Source organism: Meleagris gallopavo, chromosome 1 (genome assembly GCF_905368555.1).
Source record: "Meleagris gallopavo chromosome 1, MGAL_WU_HG_1.1, whole genome shotgun sequence".
NCBI lineage: Eukaryota > Metazoa > Chordata > Aves > Galliformes > Phasianidae > Meleagris > Meleagris gallopavo.
This window is the reverse complement of record NC_139404.1, coordinates 172,830,742-172,853,661: the sequence shown is the minus strand read 5'-3', so window position 1 is coordinate 172,853,661 and position 22,920 is coordinate 172,830,742. Positions and strand designations below refer to the sequence as shown.

The 22,920-nt window shown below is 37.5% G+C and overlaps 1 long non-coding RNA gene across 2 annotated transcripts in view; it reads right to left on the bottom strand.

The window, feature by feature from the left end:
* Positions 1 to 1,904: 1,904 nt before the first annotated feature.
* The window catches only part of LOC104917548 (uncharacterized), a 31,565-nt gene continuing 10,549 nt past the window's right edge, over positions 1,905 to 22,920 (bottom strand). The window contains exons 2-4 of one of the 2 annotated variants that reach the window (XR_014881083.1): positions 21,101 to 21,176; positions 14,749 to 19,804; positions 1,905 to 7,591 (exon numbers count right to left, since the gene is read on the bottom strand). This is a non-coding gene — a long non-coding RNA (uncharacterized LOC104917548). Of the gene's footprint in view, positions 7,592 to 10,593; positions 13,133 to 14,748; positions 19,805 to 21,100; positions 21,177 to 22,920 lie in introns of those variants that run through there. The other variant, XR_014881084.1, reaches the window with a different exon arrangement.

Here is a 22,920-nt window from a genome sequence, read left to right as displayed (position 1 = left end):
GCTGGGAATGCTGAAGAGCAAACAAAAGCAAAGGTAAACTCTCCACAGACAGTCCCTAAGACTCAAGGGCAAACAGGTTTATGACCTGCAGCTTACTTCCCTTCCTCCCTAGCAGACCAGCCTCCTCCTCCTGGTTGATGCTCTGTATTTCACCGAGCTGAATATTCATATTCAAATGCTAGACAGGGAAACAGTTACAACTATAAATAAAAGCATTCATTTTTTTTTCTCCTTCCTTTTTAAAAATATTCTAACACAGCTTATTATAGCTGTAATTTGAAATAGCATTTCATTGCAAAGTTTAAATACTTAACAGCTTTAATATTTGGCTTCATCCGTTCTGTTCAAGTTTTCCACAGGACCGTGGCTGCCCTGTGTGTGCAGGACACACGCTGCTCAGGAAATGAATCAGGGTTGTGCATCAAATTAGATTATTTATAGGTTCCTATATGTGTTTGCTCTACAAGTTGTGCAGAGAAGAGGACGGACAACTGCAGGAAGAAAGCAGCGCGCCTGTGGTTAAGGCAGTTGAATGCCACACAGGAACATTCAGTTCTCTCTGCCATAGGCTTCTGCAAAGAAGGAGCAAGTCAGACCAAACACCTTGGCAGACGGCCACCAACACCGTGTTCCTCATTTTCTGGGAGTCCAAACTGAAACACCTTAGGCCTCGTATGCAGAAATGGAAAGAAATTGATTAGAATGGTGACTTTGGCTTTGTGAAAGAAATGGAGCTGGAGGCATGAGGTTAAAGGGCAGGAGGACTCAACTGATAGCCTTCATTTTACTGCTGATTGAACGGTTGTTTTCTCCTTTATTCAGCAAAACAGCAGTGCTTCTCTGTTGTTCCGGGAATATGCAAAATGTTGTTAAATACTTCAAAGTTCTTAGATATAATTTTAATATGCCTACAAAAAAAAAAAAAAAAAAAAAGAGGAGGTATTCCTGATTCTCTGTATACAGAGCAAGTGTAGGATATTTTCATCCACTAATTTTCCTACATTGATATATGTCTGCATTAAAAAGTCTATACGATATAAATACTAACACGGGTAGAGACAGAGCATATCCATTTTTCTCCTCTAACTCTATTTGCAAAGTCCTTTCCAGTTCATACTGGGGCTATCTAACCTTAGTACAGAAGGAAACTGTAAGAGTGATATGGAATAGGACAGGAACAGAAACCCATGTAGTTTAAAGACATTATCCAGTTCATAAAAATAAGTAAGTCTTCACTCTCGGCTGTAGTGTATGACATGTAACTGCATCCACAAAAACAGAAAAGCAACAGAAGAGCTAGTAAAAGTTACTGCCTTTTCCCGCTTATTTTATTGGTCTGCATCACAGAGTTATCATCATATTGAAAGCTTTTAGTAATAGTAGGCTACTAAGAAAATAGCACACTGCAAAATAAAATAAATGTATTTTGTGTCTGAACAACAAAAAACAAATCTACCAACATCTTTAAATTGCCCTGAATAGAGTCCCAGTTACCTTCAGAATCTAAGGTAAAAGAAACACCACAACTACGGAAAACACAGGTGATTATCACTTCCATTTTAAGTAGGAAGACATGACATGTAAAAATGCAACACTAATCACATCAATCCGGAGTTTTTGGTACATGACACAACAGAAATATTTTAACTGCCTGACAATATTCAGAGAACACTGAATACAAATGGTACTAAAGTAGATGTGCCTACGTCTCAAAGACAATACCACCTTAAAGGACAATTATCATGAATTAGAAGCAAGTAGACATGGAAATGAAATACAAATTTACATTCAAGGCAGTTCTTCAGAGTAGAAACTTCCAGGCACTCATGTTGCGTTAACTCAGCCAGGCCCCATGGCTCTCAAGGTCCATTTGACCAGAGGCAGAATTAGGGCCTAAATATGCAAAGAGAAAAAAGATGAATCAGGTGTCGTAGCCCACAGCTATAATCAAAGAGACACCAAACTAGTCCCAGGAAAGTAATATAATATTCACATTTTTGCCACAATATGCTGCATTCAGCTACAGAACGTATACCAGGAGGTTTATATAGCATTACCTGATGGCAGTAAATTCCCCTTCAGGCAAACGTGAGTACCTGCAGTGCTTGTGCTCACCTCCTGAGTGCTGCTGATATTTTTATTTATATATAATTTATTTTATTATTTTAAATAAATGACAGTGCTGTACAATCAATAAAGGGGATATTTTTATATTAATCACCAACACCTCATTTCTAAACGTGTAGATTTTTAGCTTCTTAGTAATGTGGTGGCAAAAACTAAAATGAGGTAATCTTACTATATTTTAAAACACTGTAAAACTGACAGAAAGTAATATTAGTGCTATAAAAACACTCACTTTTGTGCCCATCTGAAGGCTGTGAGAAGTTCTAGCTTGGCAGTGAGTTAGATGAAGTCACTTTCTGTGCTCCCTAACATACTAATAATAGCCCACGGTAGCAAACACCTAGTATAATATACAACTGCCAGTGAGAAAAGGCACTCAAAAAAATACCTACTTTGTAATGTTTTCTCACACTGAAACGTATAATGGGAATGAATAACAGCAACAGTGAAGACATCACAGAAGTATCAGTTTAGGATGGACCACCATGGACTATATACTCTGATACACCATGTTGTTCTACATTCAGCAACAGTGCTCATCATCCAGCATACAGGGAAAAGGGAAGGGGGGTTCGTGCATTCTCACTACCCGGGACCTTCCTATTTGTATCTGTCACCTCCAGAAGGTGTAACGCTCTTCAGTCTGATCTGCAAATTCATCAAGCCCATCAATATAACCGCACCTCTACTGTTACCAACTCTACCTGATAGCCAGATTGACATTAAGGCTGTCCAGGAGTATAATACTATTCTTTCTTTTAGTATTACAGTTATGCTTTCTGAGATCAGCACATAACCAAGCAAATTCAACATAAACAGACGTTCTGTCCAAATAAAACATTCAGGAGAATCAGCTACTCCTGGTTACTCCTACATCTCTTAATAAGTTTAAGACAGATCCTTTCTACAAAGTAAATTACTAAGTAAAAAAAAAATATTCTAAGATACATGAAGATAGAGACATCTGAAATTAACTGAAAGAGATGCTGATTTGTCTATATCACTGATGGAGAGATAAGGACTCATTATTTCTATTAGGAAAAAATCTAAACAAAAATACATTCACTAAGCATGTCAACATTATGACACCCACTTTGCTGACATCTAGCACTGACATTACTTGGACTGCTTATGTAAGAGGAAACTGATACACATACAAGAGAGATGTGATTTCTGGAATTTGTGGGGAATGCAATGTTTTTGTACTCACTGTGTTAGCTCAGGATAGATATAAAAATATATATCTTTATTTCCATTTTAATGTTGAATTAATACTTTTATGCCATATACTTGTCACAAGTCTGCATGTTATAAAGAACCTATAATGCCACATTTAGAATAGTGTCAGATTATGGTTATTTTATCTCAAGACAGGTATCTATCTGGCTGTCCCTCAACAAGCCTATGGTGATAAGGGAACACGGGGTTCAGCAGAAGAAAGCCTGACCTCCAGCCCTGTCTCTCCCCACACAGCTTCTGCATCCCACAGCTGGCACCAGGCAGCACGCACTGACTGTGCTGTTTGCCAGTGATTTCTGGAAGAACAAGAAGTGCACTTGCTCAGGAATTTGCATGCAACAGCCTTACCTGCCCACCACTGCTCCCTCTCTGAGTAACCCAAAATTATTGAAGGGCTATTAATATAAAATTCCTTTGCAAAGGGTCACATTTCTGAGTAAAGTAATTTTTCAATTTAACTTCCTAGAGCATACTACATATTTTAATACTTCAATCTGGACACCTGACAACTATACACTTAAGACACTATTTCTTCTTGCTCTTGCAAAAATGCATTATCAGTTTATAGTTCCAAAGCTAGCAATCTGAAATTTATCTATTCTTGAATGAACAAGAAAAAAAAAAAAAAAAAGTCATCTCTTTTTTGAGACAAGATCAGAAACAATTCTAATTCACATCCATACGCTTCCATACTCATAAGACTATAGCTGAAAATTAGCCAAGTGCAGATATTAATTCCCTTGCCCTCTCTCTGCTGTACCATTTATCTGTGAGTTTAGGAAACGTTGAAGGGGAAGGAAAAGGATCATTGCAGTTGGTATAGGACAGGGCTATAAAGGCCTGAAGCAAACTGACAGCTTCCTCCTGCTGAGGAGAATTTTTGCATGACCAGGCACGACCAGAAAAAGGAACAGAATCAATGAATTGCTGAAGCCTTACTGAACTACTACTGAAGTACTACAGAATAAAGTTATTAGAAGACTTCACTTAATAATTCAAATTTTGTAAAAATTCTGTATATAGTGTCCATTATTACAATCGGCCAAATTAAAAAGATCAGTGCCTCCATTGCAAATGCATGATATACCATCTTATGCTGTTCATCCCACTGTGACATTTCAAATAAACTACACAACTCAAGCCCCGTTCTTCCTGGCAGGTGGACTACATTCTGAGCTACATTATTTGGGAAGCAATCAGATGAGTGAAGGACCCCAATCAATTAAAAATGCAATTATATCAGATGATAGCTATTTAAGGTTTTCATATGAATGGCTTAATGCTAGTGACATATATGCAGCTGCAGAGCTACTACATCACCCCAACTATTGCTCAGACATAAAACATTAGCATCATCTCAGGCCCAAAATTTACTCCACACCCCAACAGTCATATTCATAATTTGCAGATGCTTTCCCTGTAACATTTACAGGACAATACTGTTCTTAATTCTTCTAATATCTAGTGTATTCGATCAGGTTATCATCATCACCACACCATCCTGATTTGGCAATATCTCTCTGTGCTTTTGAGAAATGCAGCCTGATCTCACTTGCAGTCACACAGAATACTGCTACAAGGTCCCTTTTCCAGGTCAATCACTTGGAGAACGTCAGTGCCTCCACAGCTCTCCTCAGCTTCTCTGTTATTTGTCTTCATTTTCAAGGCCATTCCAGGCTTATCACTACTGCACCTATTGTTCCTTAATCATCATCAGGAAGTCTGCTGTGGAATGTTTGTATTTGAAGCTAGGCCAATTTTCATAAAGCATAAAGCTGAAAAGATCATTAGATTACACTGTTTAAATCGCTTATGCTGTGCTTGTCTAAAACACTTTCCAAAACCATCACATTTTTATTGGAAAAAAAAAAAAACCAAACAGATTTGGAGAAGGTTCTTGTACCTCTTCCCTTCATATCTTCCCACCTGCAGCCAGTATCATGAATCTAGATTCCAGCTCCTCTATCACCCACATTATATTTTCAAACAAACCTTTCATGCTTTTTTCCATTTTACACCTTACACCCTAGGGAAACTCCCTTAAATATCTGAAAATGTACTTGATAGCTTTTCTTCACTTCCGTCTCTAAAATTTACTAAGATACCTATGAATTACCTTCCCCTCTGTCTCCAAACAAGCAGTCACACTACTGCCTATGAGCAGTGTTTGGCAAGAAATTGCAAGAAGGCATATACATCCCACCTAATTTTAAGTATCTAGACAACTATCAGATGTAGGAGACAGATCTTCCTGTACAGTAAATGGAAAGACTCTCGCTGAAATCAATTTTGATGAAGGAATGCCTCATGTGTTCCAAACTGTCCTCCAAAGAAGTCTTTTTACAGTCTGTTTAAATAAACTGGGAAAGGCCTGTGGAGAACAGCCTCTTGATTTACTTACACAAAGAGGATGCCCTCAATTTCTACTATTTCCCTTCTCGTTTGTGTATATCCTACTTTCAAGTGTATAACGTTTACACTGCAAACTTTTAGGAATGTAGATAGTCTTTTCAACACAAGTTGGAACTTCCGTGCCTAATTAACATCCATTTATTTCACAATAATACAGAAGCAATCTTATAATACTACACAGTATTGTATTAATTATATGATCAGATACTGTTTATCATATAGGTAAGCATACAAGCCATGTAGAAAATGCACAGTCATGCATCAACTTCATGATTTTTTAAATTCCTTAATGCTACCACAAAGGGCTGGAATGTGTTCACAGCTGGCACCAGTTGGTTTTCTCCCTATTCTGAATGGGCCAATTCCCAGTACAATTCAAAACAGTGAAAGAGAAAAGAGAACAAAATATGGGAGATGGGAAAAGATGGGAAGGTATATACGGATCCAGGATGTGTGCAGAACTTTTGGCAAAGAAAAGGGGGTCGCTGGAACAGAGCATGGAAACTCTTGTCATGTGAGACACAGATGTTGTAAGCAATCTTCCAAAACAACTGATGAGAGAATGGTAGGTCTCAAAGTTAAGAAATGTAAGGAGACCCTTTGCATATGCAAAGAGTTCATGTCACAGTACGTGCTCTTCCCTCTTAAACTTACTGGACTTTAAATATGCCCTATTAAAAATAAGTTTTCAGTTACAGAAAGAAGGTCTTACAGACCAAAATAAGAAAGCAAAACCCGTAGATACATTTTATATGCTCTCATTCTCCAAAAAACATGTTTAATACTGGAAAAAATAAAAACATTATGAAAAAACAGTGCTCTTCAATAAGTTATTAAAGCAAAATAGGAGTCTTCCAAATAAATTTGGAAATCGAATTCAAGTACAAACAACTAGTAAAATTCAGACCAGGCATCATGTACAAAATAACTTGAATGGAATAATTAATACTGCTGATGATCTAGTTCTTGCTCTGGATCTATTCATCCAGATAACCACCCTTCTTTGGAAGAAAAGTTCTTCCAAAGCTCTAAGTAAGAGAAATACTCTCCCTAAGTAAGAAGGCAAGCAAACAAAAACACCCCTCAGGCACAGACAGTAGCAGAAGAGAAGAAACAAGGTAAAATACTGGATTAAATGATCATTTTCATTATGATCATTTTTATCAATGGCAAAGAGTTAACTTCAAAGTGTCTCAAAATAATCGTTTTGTTCTTCTGTTATGGCATCAATCATCTTGAAAGTGGCACGCGTGAGTAGTAGTCTAATTAAGTTGCAGCTATTTAGGCTACTCAGAATAAAGGAAAACAAACTAAAGTGAACAAAAGGGCCACAAAAATGCCAAGTCAAATTGGAATGATGATAGATAATAAACACATACTAAAACAGAAAAAATAAAAGCAAGAGAAAATCTGTTTTTATGGGGCTTCAAATTAACAATGCAAGAGAAGGAAAGTTAGCAATATAGGACTCGATATATTAGGCTAGAGAAAGGCAACAGTTACCTACAACATCTCCAAGTTGAGTTCACTCACAGTCTCTTATGATGTGCACTCAAATGGTGTGGCCAGGATAACTTGTGTGGAAAAGAAGGGCCGTCAGCTACCGAGAGGCTTTATCACACGTCAGGAATTGTTCTTTGTTAGCAGTAACAAGCTAGATTTTTGAGCAGGTCCTTTAGGAATCATCAACTATGACAGGATAGTTTTTGCCTCAGTATCTTGCTTACCGCAAATCTTAGGCCAGGTTGCTGCCCACTGTCTGTTTTCCTTGTTTGGAATATAGGTCTGAAATGCACTTCTGCAGTCCCTCCTCCTATCCAGAAAAAGAACAGCCTTGTTACCATCCTCCTGATGTTAGGGATACAAGGTCTTCTGCTGGCAAATGATCAGTGCTGTGGCACACAGATTCTGCTGAGAATGGTGTCCTGGAAACCATGCCCTTCATTATCAGTCTTCACCATTTGATTAACCCTTTATTTTGGTTTTTCTTTACACTCACACACACATCTCCATCCACACTGCGTTCACATCAAACTTAACACTTCTGTTACAAATCTCTGCATAATTTTCTTCTCATTAAATTGATCTGATGCAGAACACTGCACAAAGGGCACATCCCATACTTCTATCTCCTCCTTCCTTTGCTACGTGCTCCTCTGTTTTCCCTGCAACAACAGCAGCAGCCACCACTGGTAAGCCTGTCCAGGAAGCACAACCAGTAGAAAAATCAACCCTTTTTTTTGGTGAGATTTTTTTTTTTTTAAACAGCATAGATCCATGAACTGGATCACTGGAATAGTGTCAGCACCAGGTGCAAGTGGGGAACTAAGACTGCCACTTTTTAGTGGATGTTGTTCATTAGATCAGTTATGACGCAGTGTGAAAGAACACCAGATGCCTTGACCTCAGGAAGGAACTAGGGCACCACTTCAGCACATCAGTGAAAATTTCTGCTCAATCGAAATAAAAATAAGAAAAGAGGCTGCTTAAACAATGGAAAAGAATGAGTAGAAAAGGTGTAATGGAATTATAGCAATCAATCTTGTGACCTTACGAGAAAAAAACCACATGCAGTACATGTCTCCCCCTCTCCAAAAGGATATGTAAAAAATGGAATGAGTTCAAAGATGAACATTGGTAAGCACTGGGAACACCTGAAGACAAACTGGGAAGTTTAAACTGAAGAGTGTTATGAACAGACATCATCAAGAAACAAAACCTCCCGAGAGATCCTATCAGATGCTGCTATGCTTGCTATCTTACAATACAAGAAAAATACTAAGAAGCTTTTGAGGTATGGAAAATTCAAAGCTGGCCAGAATCACATCTGTAATTTATCCATGTTAATTATCAAAGAGATTGAAAGTTATTAATATAAATTAAATATAAATATCAACAACAGTCACACTAAACAAGTTACTACCTAAAGAAATCTGGACAAAACATATTTGGAATTAACATCAACTGACGAAATGGGATATAGTTACTGAGAAATGGGAAACTGTATCATGGCTTATAGCAATAATGACAATTCCTGCGTTTAAAAAAAAAAACTAAAAAAAGAAGAGCAAGTTTATTCCATTATTAACTTCTTATTCACAATATCAAAGCTTTCCTACAGTTTGCACTAAAGTTCTGTGAGACTTCCACACTGTCTGGGAAGGTAAAGGGAAGAAATACTAAAAAAAAGTGGCCAGGGGTGGAATATGCAAGGGAATACAAAGAAGAGACTTCCAGCAATGCCAAAGCAGGGATAAGACTTCATGGTTTAATAAGTGGCTGGGTCACGTAAATAGGGCAATAATAAACGGCTGAAGCAATCCACGGTGCAATAAAGAGAGAAAATGAAGACTTAAGAAGACAATAACATAGAAAAGAGAACCAGAAACACATCCTGGGAACTCTTTTTTGGAGAGAAAACGAAGTCAGTACGTTGATGACAGAAACTGAACAGCTAAACAGACTTTGTGTAGTGAAGCTGTGGGTTTGAGATGACCTACTGTCCACATTGACAGGTAAGCTGCCGGGTATAAAAGAAATGGCAACAGGTTGCAGAAAAACAGTATACAAGTTGTGAATCCAAAAGGCAATATACATTTCATCTGTGTTCCAAAAACAGACCATTGAACAGCAGGAAATCAGAACATAACACTTAACCCCCTTAATTTGCTCTGTTTGGAAACCAACGGTTGCCAGATTAACAGCTTTTGCCTGTGATCATTTCAATGATACACCTCATTGGCAATCTGCAGCCTCTTTTTAATATAAAAGGGATATTTTGCTTTTCTAGATGAAGCTTAGAAATATGTACTGAATATTTCAAAATATACTCCATGAACATTTACCTGCAAAGCTGTTCCATGTCCATTTTCCCCTTTAAAGGGAAGGAAGACAATTACAACAAAATAAACGCACTGGAAAAGAGGCATAAACTAACCTCACTTGGATATGAAAGCATTTTTGTTAAACACATATATTTGCTCATTCCAATATTATGAAAGCTATTTACTTCATAATAAAAGTTACTGGATGGAATGAAGCATTTCTGAACTTCTCCTTCATGATTAATGTACAGTGTAAGGAGCCATTGCTTTGAGACAGGTGCTACAGAAGCCAAGTGTCAGGTTATCAATCAGCTCCTGCTTCACATTAATTCCAGTTTAATGACCAGAACTCTTTTATTCTTAACATCTTGTTTTAAATATTGAACTAAGAGGATTCCATCAGGATACACTGCACAGAGCACCCACCTTGCAGTGCATGTAGCATGAAGGCATCAAGCAGGAGTTACTTTACCCCATCAGCCAAAGCACATTCTTAAACAAGAACATCTGGGACCATACACTTCAAGGGAAGATCTAACCTGCTGCTGTAACACGAGGGCATCCTGTGCACGAGCACAGCTCAAACCCACAGGCAGCTCCTGATCAAACAGGTTGATGGCTGGAACAGGCTACGTGCTCTTCTCCTCTACCCCTCAGCACTGTGGGGTTCTCTTGACGGCACTGCTGGCTGGCCATCATCAATATTGCCTCTGGTACTGATGCAAGTGAGAGGAACCTGAGGCCACCTGAGCATGCCTTTGTATGCTGGGTGAATGGCAGTGCAGTGTACAGCCTTGGGTGGAAGTGCTGCCTGGGATAAAAGGGCTTAATGGTTCAGCACAGAAAGCAGAAGGTCAGAACATTCAGCACCTGACATGAACCTGTCTGCACTTCTACACAGCCCACACAGTCTCACATCACAGCCCCTCAACATAATCACAGAGCTCTGCATCTTCAGCAGGCAGTACGGGAGGAAAAAACAGCTCTGAAACAGGTGGAAAAGGCTAAAAGGGCCCAGGCTGCAGCAAGGCTCCAGGACCTCTACTGGCAAAGGAGGAAGGATCTCAACAAACTGAGAGCACCACAGGCAGAGCAGCCTGTGTTCATACTTACAGATGTGGATGGAGCACAACAGTATGCCCATTTCTGGCATCCTACTGCTACTTATGTTTATTGAAAGGTGAATGGGGCCTGATAGTGGCAACAACACTGTTCTCTCCTGAACTGCCCAAGTGGCAATTTCTGATGTATTTTCATTTTGATACTCACTCCCCTGCCTATGCTTCAACGCTACTGGAAGATCAAACAGCAGAGTTCTGTTGCAGCTTTATTCTTCCTATACTCTCCTAGTGAGACATCCTCAAGTGACCCAGAACGACTTGGCCTGGGGTGCTGGAATTTGAAACACGATTGACATTGCTGCTTTCATTGTCTTCCAGTATATTCCATGGAAGTTGTGGCAGCTTTTGTTGATAGTTGCGTGTAGTTTTCATTAACACATTATAGCCTTAAACCACAAACCAGAAGAGGGATGGAGATCAGATCTGTGTCAGCAGAATCAGAGTTAGGTGAGCACAGACACCTTCTCCTGACAACAAATATGGACATCCACAGAAAAGCTAACATGGTGTACAGCTGTGAGAAGCATAAAGTGAAAATCTTACAGCAAGACAATTCCTTAATATAAACATGTTTGCTTTAGCACATAGCTAGCCTAGTTGAATAGGACCAATAAATTAAAGGTACCTTACTCACAATGTATTTATAATCTGTCTCAGTATTATCAAATCCATAGCTCTGCCACCCAGAGAACAAACGTGGACCTCTATACATATTTTCAGTACAGAAACAGTAGCAGCTTTTAGTTAACACTGCTGTTTAACACCTGGAGAAACAACAACCAACACACACACACACACACACACACCCCAACAACTGTAACTAAAGATATCTCAGACATGGAAACTGCAAAACAGCACACCATCACTATCAGCAGCACCTAAAGATTCAAAACAAACAAACAAACAAAGTACATATTTTATTCAATACTCTCAATGTCTGCATTTTGCAATCGAGGTACCAGTATACAGGGTCAGGGAGATGTAAGGGATGTAGGAAAGGAAACCCCAGGGCAGTGCAGAGTTCCAATACAAAACTTCTGTAACACAAATGAAGATGTATGACATGTCAGTAGGTAAGGCTGCTTCTTTTTTGACATTTCTCTTAAACAAGGAAAGATTGAATTGGTAAGCAATTTGCAATGCAAGAACTAGGATAACCATAGGCCAACTGGTTCACTATAATTTGTGTTTTCATGCTATCAGCTTGACAGAAACACTTCTGAATCTGTCTCAATCATTACAAAAACAATGTGGCAATGCAAGTACTTCCATAATCTCTTATCAAATAGTTCAGAAATGAATACACTGAAACCGTACTGCTTTACAAAACAAAGGCAATTTCTAAGCTCTAACTTACACTCACAAGACAGATGTTGCCAAGATGTTGCCAACAACTTGGTAAATTAATTGTGTGAAAAAGAGCAATCAGGGTAAAACACAACTTTCTGAAATAAACTACGTTGAAGAAGCGTTTGATAGTACATATGCCCAATGTGCATGTAATTTCTCAAGGATTCAAACGCGTATGAGCATCCTCTTTTTATATATGATGGCATCAAGTTTCACTGTGGGCTGCAGCAGTGAGGGCACGCCTTTAGGCTGCTGTGTTCACTTAGCTATGAGTCATTCAGTGTGGAAACAACATAACAGAAACATCCACAAACTAATGAATTGTGAAAGAACCATAACATTTTCCCCCTCAAGCTTTCACCTACTAGTGGAAGTGGAGTGTCACAAATGAAGTTGTTACCAGTAAAATGATTTAGGAACGGAAAAATTAAGCACTAAACGCCAATCAGCTTTTTTAGAAATCAGTCACTTGTAACTGATTTGAAGCAATATCACTCAGTACAGTCACCTTAGAAAAGATCAGCAGAATGAGATAGGTAACAACCCAACCTTCATTTTTACAACTACTGCAACTACAGATAAGATACCTCAGACACGGAAACTGCAAAGGAGGTTTGTCTTGATTGATTTCATCCTTCAGAATCTGAGGGGTTTTAAAATGAAGAAGGGTGGACTCCTCTTACTTTTTTTCTTTTCCCCACTAGAATCTGGTTTAAATACAAACAGCCCAAAAAATAACCAAACACTTGCCATGAAATGAACCTCTCTGGATTGAAGGAACAGCCTGGCAAAACAACCTGGTGAGCAGCTTAACTTCTTCATCCCAAATTACTGCAATAGCCCATCGAATCACAGCAGCTTAAAAAACTACCTGTAAATAGATCTAAGCAGATAACTAAGCTTATATTCATCCACCTAGCACACAAATTTGTTCCCCCAAGCGCGGGAAGGAAGGAACCTAGTATGCCCCTTACATTAAAGCTGTTGGTGTGTGTTTTGTATTTTGGCACTAGAATGAGTGCATAGCACTTGGCAGGCTGGATTATCTCTTCTACCCACCTAGAAAGTAAAAATGAGAAGCTGAGTGCTGTAGGAAGGGATATTACATAGACATTACTACTAGTCACTCATACAAAATTAACTTCAAATGAGAATATAGCTCACATTAAGACATCTTCTGAAAAGATTAAAGTGGTTTTAACATACGCACTTCTGTAAGACTTCTGGAGAATCATCTCTCTGTCCACACACCTCACAGGAACCCAGCTACCAGGTATTCTCCATACTTCTCTCATTATACCTAAGTGAACACACTGTTTTAAAGAATGCTGCCCTTGGTATCTTTTAGGTTATGCAGTGTAAATAAGCACAGTACAACTAGATTCCATCAACCAAGCAGGTCCTCCTGCCCTACAAATACACACTTGCAGTTTTGCATCTCTCCTCAGGTGCCCATTAGGTACCTTGTTAGTACAATGCACTCAAGCTGGAGACTAATGGCTCCAGTAGACAGCAAACCAAACGCTGTTACCACTCTCAGACATTAACACTGTCCATCCAATTAATAGCTGAACTTTTTATTAACCAACTCAGGAACCATCGTAGTTTTCAGAACGGAATGTTAAAATTAAGAGTTCCTGAGGTCTGTAAAACTGTAATTTCACTGACAAGCAGCACGGTGCTAAAAGTAACCTCAGCTCTGGAACTAGTTTGTCTAAAATAAGTTCGGTTTCTGTATAGCATAATGTTTACATACCCAGGATCTCAAAATGTCTTTAAGAACCATCTTAAGAACTGCTAGCTATTATCACAACAGTTCCATTACAGCAACAACAACCAGTAGGATTCAAAGAGCAGGAAGAAAAATAGGCACAGATTCTTTGTGACTTTCAAGAATAAGTATATACGCAACTATGAGCATAACTGATTTCAGTGGAAATAAGAATTTTTACTTGAGGAGTTACTGACCTGAGCTATTTTAAAAACTAAAGTAAAAGGAAACACTTTTATGATATTGGACTCTGGTTACAGTAAAATTTCCATCGGTGTTTTCCTACTTAAGCTTTTTAATTGAGTACATTATTTAAATTGTACAAAGCTTCCAGCAAAGTAGTACCAGTAATTTAACATTCTACTGTTACACTTTTCTTTAATCTACACAAGGATTAAAAGCCTCCAGCTATGATTAATGTGTAAAAAAAAAATCATAAATGTTGCATATCTTCCACAAAATTGGGTTGTTTCATTCACTGCCTGTTAGAAAGTTGCACACATAGTGGTAAAACATGCCACTGGAGGTCAATTATAACATTTAGTCTGTGTATAATAAAAAGTATTTGTGTTGTTTGTTTAGTGACAGTTCAAAAATATCCAGTTGTAAATACTCAGAGAAATAGGCTCAGAAGCAGAGAACCATAAATAGTCACTAATTAATACTTTAAAAAACCCTCGGTCATCTAAAAACTTACTGTTTCATATGCAAGAAGTCACTGCTTAGTAAAATTGTGTACATTTTTAGACTTTCAAGTGCTGCACAATATAGAGCAATCCTCCAACTTATCACATGGTAGAAGAAACATTTCCATTAAGAGATTGGACAAATTTTCAGACAGATATAAATACATTTTACAGAAAACCATCATGTATTATTTCATAATTTATATGCAGATTCTTACCAAAACGCCACTGTTACTGAAGATGCCATATCCAGTTATCCTTAAGATGTCCATTCACATCCATCATTAGTGCTGTGTTGGCTTTGCACTGAAGCTTCAGAACAGAAGCAACCTACATCTACCTCTAGGAAGAGAATTTAAGAGCTGTGGAGTAGGGAAAACAAACAAACAAAATTGCCAACAACTGCATGCACAATGCAAACATAGTCAACATAATATCCATCCTGAAACGTTCATCATACGTGGTATGTCAGACTGTAATAAAATAAAGTTATAGAATTTTTTTTCTGAATAGAAGGATGCATAGATGTTTCAACATCTGCTCTTTTAAATCTCTAGTTCACCTACAGAAAATCTGTAGGAGCAATGCTTCCCTTATCCCATTAAATCTCATACACATCATCTCTTCTCGTTAAGGGCACTCATTTGCCTTCAAGTGATTCCTTACAAAAAGCAGGACAAAGAAACACACATCATACTTGAAAACTTATGAAAACTGAAGTTCTGATTTGTCAGAGAGTGCATGAAAACAGGACAGTTAAAAGTCTCCCACTAAAACAAACAAACAAAAAAAAAGAAGCAAAAAAAAAAAAGTCAGCCAAACAAAGAACTTTAAAAGGCACCAAGGAGGGCAGATTGGGGGAAAAAAAGCACACAGTGTAAACAAGATTGAAGCAGAAGAGGCAGAAAGAGTGGAACAGTCAGTGAGCATCGGACAGAGAACAGCTAGTTAAACCTGGTGAGTGTTCTCTGGATGGTCAAAGGTCCCTCAGGCTTTGTGCTCTTTCTGTCCCTGTCTCTGACTCATGTCCATTCTTCAGTACTTCCAGTCTCAGAGCAGAAAGGTTTCACACATTCTCAGTCTTCTCCTCATTATGAAATTCCCCTCCTCTTAATATGGGAATCAGGATTACTCCCTCGTCTGTAGCTTTAAATCAGGAATCATCTGGATCTGTTATCCATTATCTTTACAGAATATGTGCATGCAGATCATCCTTATTGCAAGTGATCCAAGTTCAGATATTCTGACTTCAATTATCTTAATTCTTTTTGGGGTAACACATATTGGACAAGCTTCATTTTGCACATCAGAAAAGCAAGACAAGACACTGATCTATAAAACAGCAGTGAAAGTTTGGTCAGGATACGTAAAACATTTTGTTCCATACCAAACAAGAGTGAAGCTAGGATTCAGAAGGGCAGATGATCTGCAGGCTCTGGTACACACAGCCAGATGGAAAATTCTAACCATTCACATTAAACTGTTTCAGTATAAACTGAGTAGACTAGTAGGGTTGTTTCAGAGATGAAGACGCATTGTTATTATCAAACCACTCATCATCTATGCTTTCTAGAATATAAGCACATGTGTTTAACACACAAGTTTGCCACAAAGACAAACTGAACATACAAAACTAAAGGATGCAACCTTTTATGGAGCCCTGCGGATAAGAGCAAAGGAATTAGAATGAAGTCATTTTCTTCTAGTATAAGGTCTCACTCGTGTAGTTCATAGAGGCGTAGCAACTGCAATATAATTAAAAACATTTTCTGAAATTGGGCCAGCCCTCCTATGTTGTTCCTTCTATTTGGAAATAAGCAACCAATATATAGTTTTATACTGATACAGCTCTATTCACACTAGGCGTAGAGAACACTGCTATTTCAATTATGCCAATATAGATAAAGTAGCAAAATATCTGATAGAGAACTTAGTATCTTGAATAGAGTACATTCGCCTATTGCAAGATAGCTGCAATATTCCCAGTGCAGGCAAAGCTTTAGAGTACTAATTCTTAACATAAAAAAATAATCCCTGTTGTGTAATTCCCAGAACATTATCAACCTTTGAAATGTTAATGGAATTACTAGAGACAAACCACACTTTGAATTTCTGCCAGATTCTGTCAAGTTCAGCTAACAAGAGTGTTCCGTGTGCCACTAAGGTGCCACTATTCTTTTCATAATACTTTACCACATTTAACTAACTTTTTTTGGAAATAAAAATGCTGCAATATTGTTGAATTTTGGAACAAACACTGGATCCTGAGTAAGCATGCACTCTTCTTTGAAAAATACATAAAGCAATCACTCTTCCTCAGCCAGACCACAGCATCAGAAATGACCACTGTTATCTCTGCCTGTCAATGACAGCAACAGGTAGTAGTTATTCAACAAAATCCCTTTAGTTCTGTCACACAATATTATTTCCATCATTATCTAGTTTATTTGGTTATTTTAAACATCTGCAAATACAGGCTATGCTATGAAAAAAATCCAAACCCACAAACAGCCCTTTTGCTTCTAAAGGGACAAAGTTTAGTTACTTCGACAAGTATTCCTTAAAAGGAGCAAATGGCGTGGTCTTCCTTATTTATTAGTTTTACATGCAGGTCACCCTTAGGTCTCTAAGGATTGGATCTCCCAGCTGACTGAGTTAAAAGACCAGAATCACCTGATAAAACAACACATTTTCTTGCTTATTCATGATTTGTATTACAGTAACTTTCAAAACAGACTCGAGATAAATGCAGATATGCAGGATAGAAATTCCGCGATTTATTCAAGCTTAAGTTACAACGTCCAAGTAAAAAAAATTTACCTAATGTTTCCATAAACAAGGAAAACTGTACAAAGCATGAAGGCATGTTTTTGTCTCCCTATCTCCCTCTTACACAAAGAGAAACCTCCAACACCCAGAAATCTTTTGATAAATACCTACAGTATAACCTCTGCTTACCAAAGCTGAGCTGTGTGTGTTTAGTTCAGAATGAGAACTGTATCAACCATATCCCAACTTGCAAAGTTGCTGATAGGTATATCAGATACAAAAAAATAATCATCAAATGTTGAATTTTAATCACGTAAACTTGTTCTAATCTTACAAATGAAACTCTTGCAAACAGAAGTTCTTAAAACCTTTTGTTTGCTAGTTGATCAACCTCAGCAAGAGTAAAGAAGTTGAAAATAAAATTAAACTTCTTGCAATTGTAGCAACTTATCCTAAACACAAGAGAAGTACATTACTCCTCCAGAAAATCTTGTTAAACAAACAAGACTTGCTTATACAATTAGCTCAATACAAATAGTTAAGAGAGCACTTCAAAGACCTACCAGTAGTCTACTGTACATAGGGATTGCAATTTTCCAATGCAATGAAGTTTTGGATCAGACTAACTGCATTATAGTATTTACTTACATAAAGCATGTTGAAGAGTGTAATAGTAAGTTACTACTTTTAAATCACTTGCATTTGGACATCTGAACATTTCTTTAAAATTTCTAGTAGATTTCTAGAAAAAAATGAGGAATATATATGTTTTCTTCCTGTAGATGCCAAAGCTTTTTTCCCCCAAATCCCTCAGCCAAGTTTCTCTTTCCAATCGTCAGAGTTCCTTTTTCATTATTATTTAGGTGAGATTAATCTTCAATATCTACTATATTTAATATTACAGATAGATATTCTGATAAATAAAATATGACTAGAAAATTCAGTTCACATTGCTTCCAGCCCCACATTATGCCTCCGTGGCTGTAAGATACTACTATTAATTGGCTTTTGTTGGTAAACCAAGTTGTTAGGTAATAATATGTATGAACAGAAGGTACAGAATTAAATGGCCCAATAAGAAATTAGTCCACAGCAAATTGCCACGAAAAGTCAGTTTTTCTAAAACCAGGATGAAAGAGAAAGCAGTAACAGAAACAGATCAGACTCTGGAGTGAACAACCTCACTTGATGTTTAGGAACAAATAGGTATGTGTCAAAGCAGACACAGCTTAAAGAATTGTGAATATCTTCACCAACGTACTAGAGAGTAAATAAATTCCAGCAACAGTCTTGAAAATAACTGGTAGAACTTAGCAAAAAGATGTTTCCAATCACAGCCATTAACAAACCAAAGCACAGGGCACTTCATCCATCTACAAACTGACATACATTGTCCATGAATTTAAGATTGTCTACATCTGAAGCACAAGGCCTTTCAAGGCATTTGGAGTCTTAGTGCCAGGTCTCTGCTGCACAGAATAAAATTCATATCTCTGACTATCCCTCCTTGGAGGGCTGATCAAAGTCCTCATTTGATCCAAGTGCAGTGTTTCTATCTTGGAAGACTGCATTCCATAACTTGGTCTGTAACCCAAGAAAATGTATCCTCTTCCTGACCTACAGTATACTCCTCATTAGTTCTTTCCCTCTGCTGTGCTTCAACCTCTACTATTTTTGCAAGCAGCATGGTACTTCAGACTAACTCCAGAGAGACTTAAGGTATTGTTAAATGAAGCAATTAGGAACCTGTACTGCCTAACACATACAATTACTCATTACGTAGCAAGATAACAAAGCTCACTGCAGTCTTCATAACCTCTTCTTGGTGAGCACACAAATGTGTGAGATATGTCCTCTTTTTCAGACCCTGAAACTCCCATAGTCAGACTTCAGATAAGGAAAAACAGTCTCCTCTGAAAACTTAACCACCCAGTTCAATATGACAACGTTAACAAGAGGGGAATAACAGCATCCAAGAGGGGAGTATTTAAGCTGGATGCTGATGATCAGGACACCTTTCTGTTCTTAAAACAATGTCATAATGCTGGGAACACAAATCTTCACAGTGTGTTGTGTGGTATCTAGTACTGTTGTCACTGAGTAACTCACCTCAAGGCTTAAAATCAGATCTCACAGCCAGCAACTTCTCTATCATTAGCACGCTAAGTTAGAAGCATAGTATCAGAGCCAGATATATGACTTGTGTGCATAGCTCTTTCTGTGTCCAACACACTGATATGTAAGTACTATAGAATATCTTTGTCCCATTTCTCTTTGGAAAACAATTAGCCTCCTCTCCCCTTTCAAACTCTCTTACCTTGGTCTTGAGGCTTGCCATACAGGAGCTTCACTCGAGTTAAATATTTTTAAAAGATAACATACGTGTTTATTTGGTCCGTTACAAACTCTTTTTCTTAAAACATTCTCCTCTTTTATTCATTTCAAAATCCTTATCTTTAAAAGCATCCTTCTGTTTTTGAAGAAAGCAAGGAAGTAAATCTGTAACTGAAATGGAGTAAATCTTGAATAAACAAATCTCCAAAGCATTAATGATTTAAATGATCTAATGACTTAAAAAAAAAAGAGTTTGAAAAATATGTTTTCTCCAGAAAGAACATTTCTAGTTTTTTTTTTTCCTACCAATTACAAAATCATTTTCAATTTCTCCTCTGCCCAGCCCTTCCTCATCTCAACCAAAACAGAGAATGACAGAAGACCCCAGATGATAAGGTAGAACTGATTACAGGAGATGACTGTCACCGTTCGCATTCCCATGGCACAGTTTCTTTCCAAGTTCCCTGCCTCCACTAATGCAGTAGCAACACCTGCTTCACTACTGTACTTCACAAGAGTGGAAATAAAAGTAAAGTAGTACCAATTCCAGGTGACTTTACAGCTCTGGTTACAAACTACATTGTGCTGTTGGAACTCAAACAACTGAGTTACCTGGAGAAAGTGCAGACCAGCAGGAGCAGGAAACAAATCAAGTTAATTCTATGATCTGAACAGAGCCCCTAACACTTACTCCAATAGAGAAGCTGTTATTTCTAAATTATGCATGCATTACCAAGACATCTCTGTCTTTGCAAAATGGAAATTGCAGTAGCAGAGCTAGAATCTTACTCTTGGCTATGTGTTGGAAAATGAGATAAAATCACTGTGAGTGGAACTACAGATTCATGTCCTATGGTGATAAAGAAGATCTCTTTAGAAACAGTACTTCTGAATCATGAGATAATTGTATAATGCTCTAACTAGAACTAATGGACCTCTCACAGGCATAGGCAAATCTATTTTAAATGTAAGAGGAAAATCTTTACAGTTTAAGTTGCACCCTTTGCTTCCTAATGATCACAATTTAGAAAAGAAGAAACCTTCCAGATCCTCCTCCAATGAAGTTATTTACCTGAGCTGTAGCCTGGGTGTCCACAGTAGTCAGTCTGTCGTGAGATTCTCATCCCACTGAATGTCAAAGCCCCAGTATTTCAAAGATGGGATTTCAAAATTACATAGTGATGACTTAACTTTGTCTCACTAAAGATAAACCACCTTTTATTCCCACTCAGGTCAGCTCACTAATTTCAGCGAAAACACATTTAGAAAGCAGAACTGAATACTTTCAGAAATTCCACCCATGGAAAAAAAGAAAAAAACAACAACCAACAGGCAGGAACTGATATAAATCATTTAAGACTTCACGATGCATAAAAAAAATCAAGTATTTTTGTATATTTGCATTCATTACAAGTCACTGAAATTACTTTTAACTGCTTCCTGAAATAACAATCTCAAGTGCCTTACCTTCTTACTCTTTAGATGCAGCATTCTGTTCATTCTTCGAAGAAAAAACGGTTCCGTTCAAGTATGGCAGGCTGTGCTAAGAATAACAGTTCCATTCATTGATTCAGGGGAAAAATATACTTACTTATCTCAATATCTGCATTTCAGACATCATAAGCATTATTACAGAATAACACTGAACTTGGTTTAGGCTTCACTTTTGTCCCACCTTGTTTTCTGTAGTACTGTGTTCACTAACAGTTTAACTTTGTGCATGGGTAGCATCTATTCTCATCTATACAAAAACCTAATAAGCTTAAGAATATTGTTCTTTGCATAAATAAAAAACTAAAAGACAGATGCATCATTTCCCCAGTTTTTATAATTCTGTGGCATTTACATTAAAAAAAAGTATTTTGAAAATGATGCATAGCTCATTTCATTCATATCACAGAGCAAAATCATAAATTTTATGAATAGTCTCCAAAATGATTTTTTCTTCTTGTGATAATTCCATTGAAATGCAGTCCAACTTTTTAGAACTTTACTGAAACATTCTAGTTTTCACTGGTGCTGACCATATCTAGAGTACCTTACTAAGAGTTCAAATGCATTTCTGAACTAGATTCTGGTGTTTAATGATCAATTCCAGTTATTTAAAACAGTATCTTCTCACTGTAAGGAGACTAAAGCAAAGGCTTACATTAAAAGCACTGCCCTTTTTTATGTCACTGAAGTTCTGAGGAAGAAGCACTATCCCAGGATGACACTAATAATTACAGTTAAATATGTGCATAAAAACAAGCAGAACAGAAGTCTCTGTTTCTGGACCCAAAGTATCTGATCATACTAAATTATACATATATATATTATATTAAATATATATATGTGTGTGTATATATATATATATTAGTACTTCTCATTCTGTGGACTTTTAGCAAGACAAACGGTATTTTAGTGCTCTCAGATAATGGGCATATGTATGTATGTATGTATGTAAGTATGTATGGAAACGTCCCTATGCAAGGGATCCAGTAATTTAACATCACAGCAGACAAGTGTCATGAAAATGGTCGGATTTGCATGCGCCACAGACAAGCCTGACAACCTGTACTATGCCTTACTGATAAGCGTGGTTTGGTTTTCTTTGGAAATTCTCTCTTGTCTGACTAATGGTTGGAAGACCAAGCCTATAGCCAGCTAACCCTCTGCAGCTTGCAATAAGAACACAAGAAAATAAACTCAAGTATGTATTTAAATATTTATTTATGATTATTTTATTATTCTACTGCTAGCACTTTTTACTGGATCTACACTGCCAACATTCCCCATACAGAGCACGGCTGTAAAGCAGCTTCTACTGTGAAGTTGTTATTATGTTATTAAAATAATTGGATGTCTAGAAAAAACAAACAAACAGAAAACACCCACAATATAAAATTAAACCCCGAGCCAATGTTACCACGTTAAAATTTAAGGATCCATTTTAACTAATTATTAACACTTATATCCATAACCACAGCCGTCCGTGGCTCTGCAAAATAATGAATCCCAAATATAAAGAAGCCCAACTCTGAAAAAGAACTCGTAGCAAAAGGGAACTGTGTCATTATGATCACCATAATCTCCATCCTCACAAACTACTCCAGAGATCAGGAATTATCCCAGAATAATTTTCAAGACAAAAACCTCCCTCTATACATCTTGTAGGCATGCATGCTACAGCACATGCCTCTTCATTTCAGGTTATCTCATGTGCCAAATGACCAACATGAAGCCTGACAGGCTCTGACATGGCAATGCACATATGCTAATTCAAATGAAATGGCAGCAGACCTACA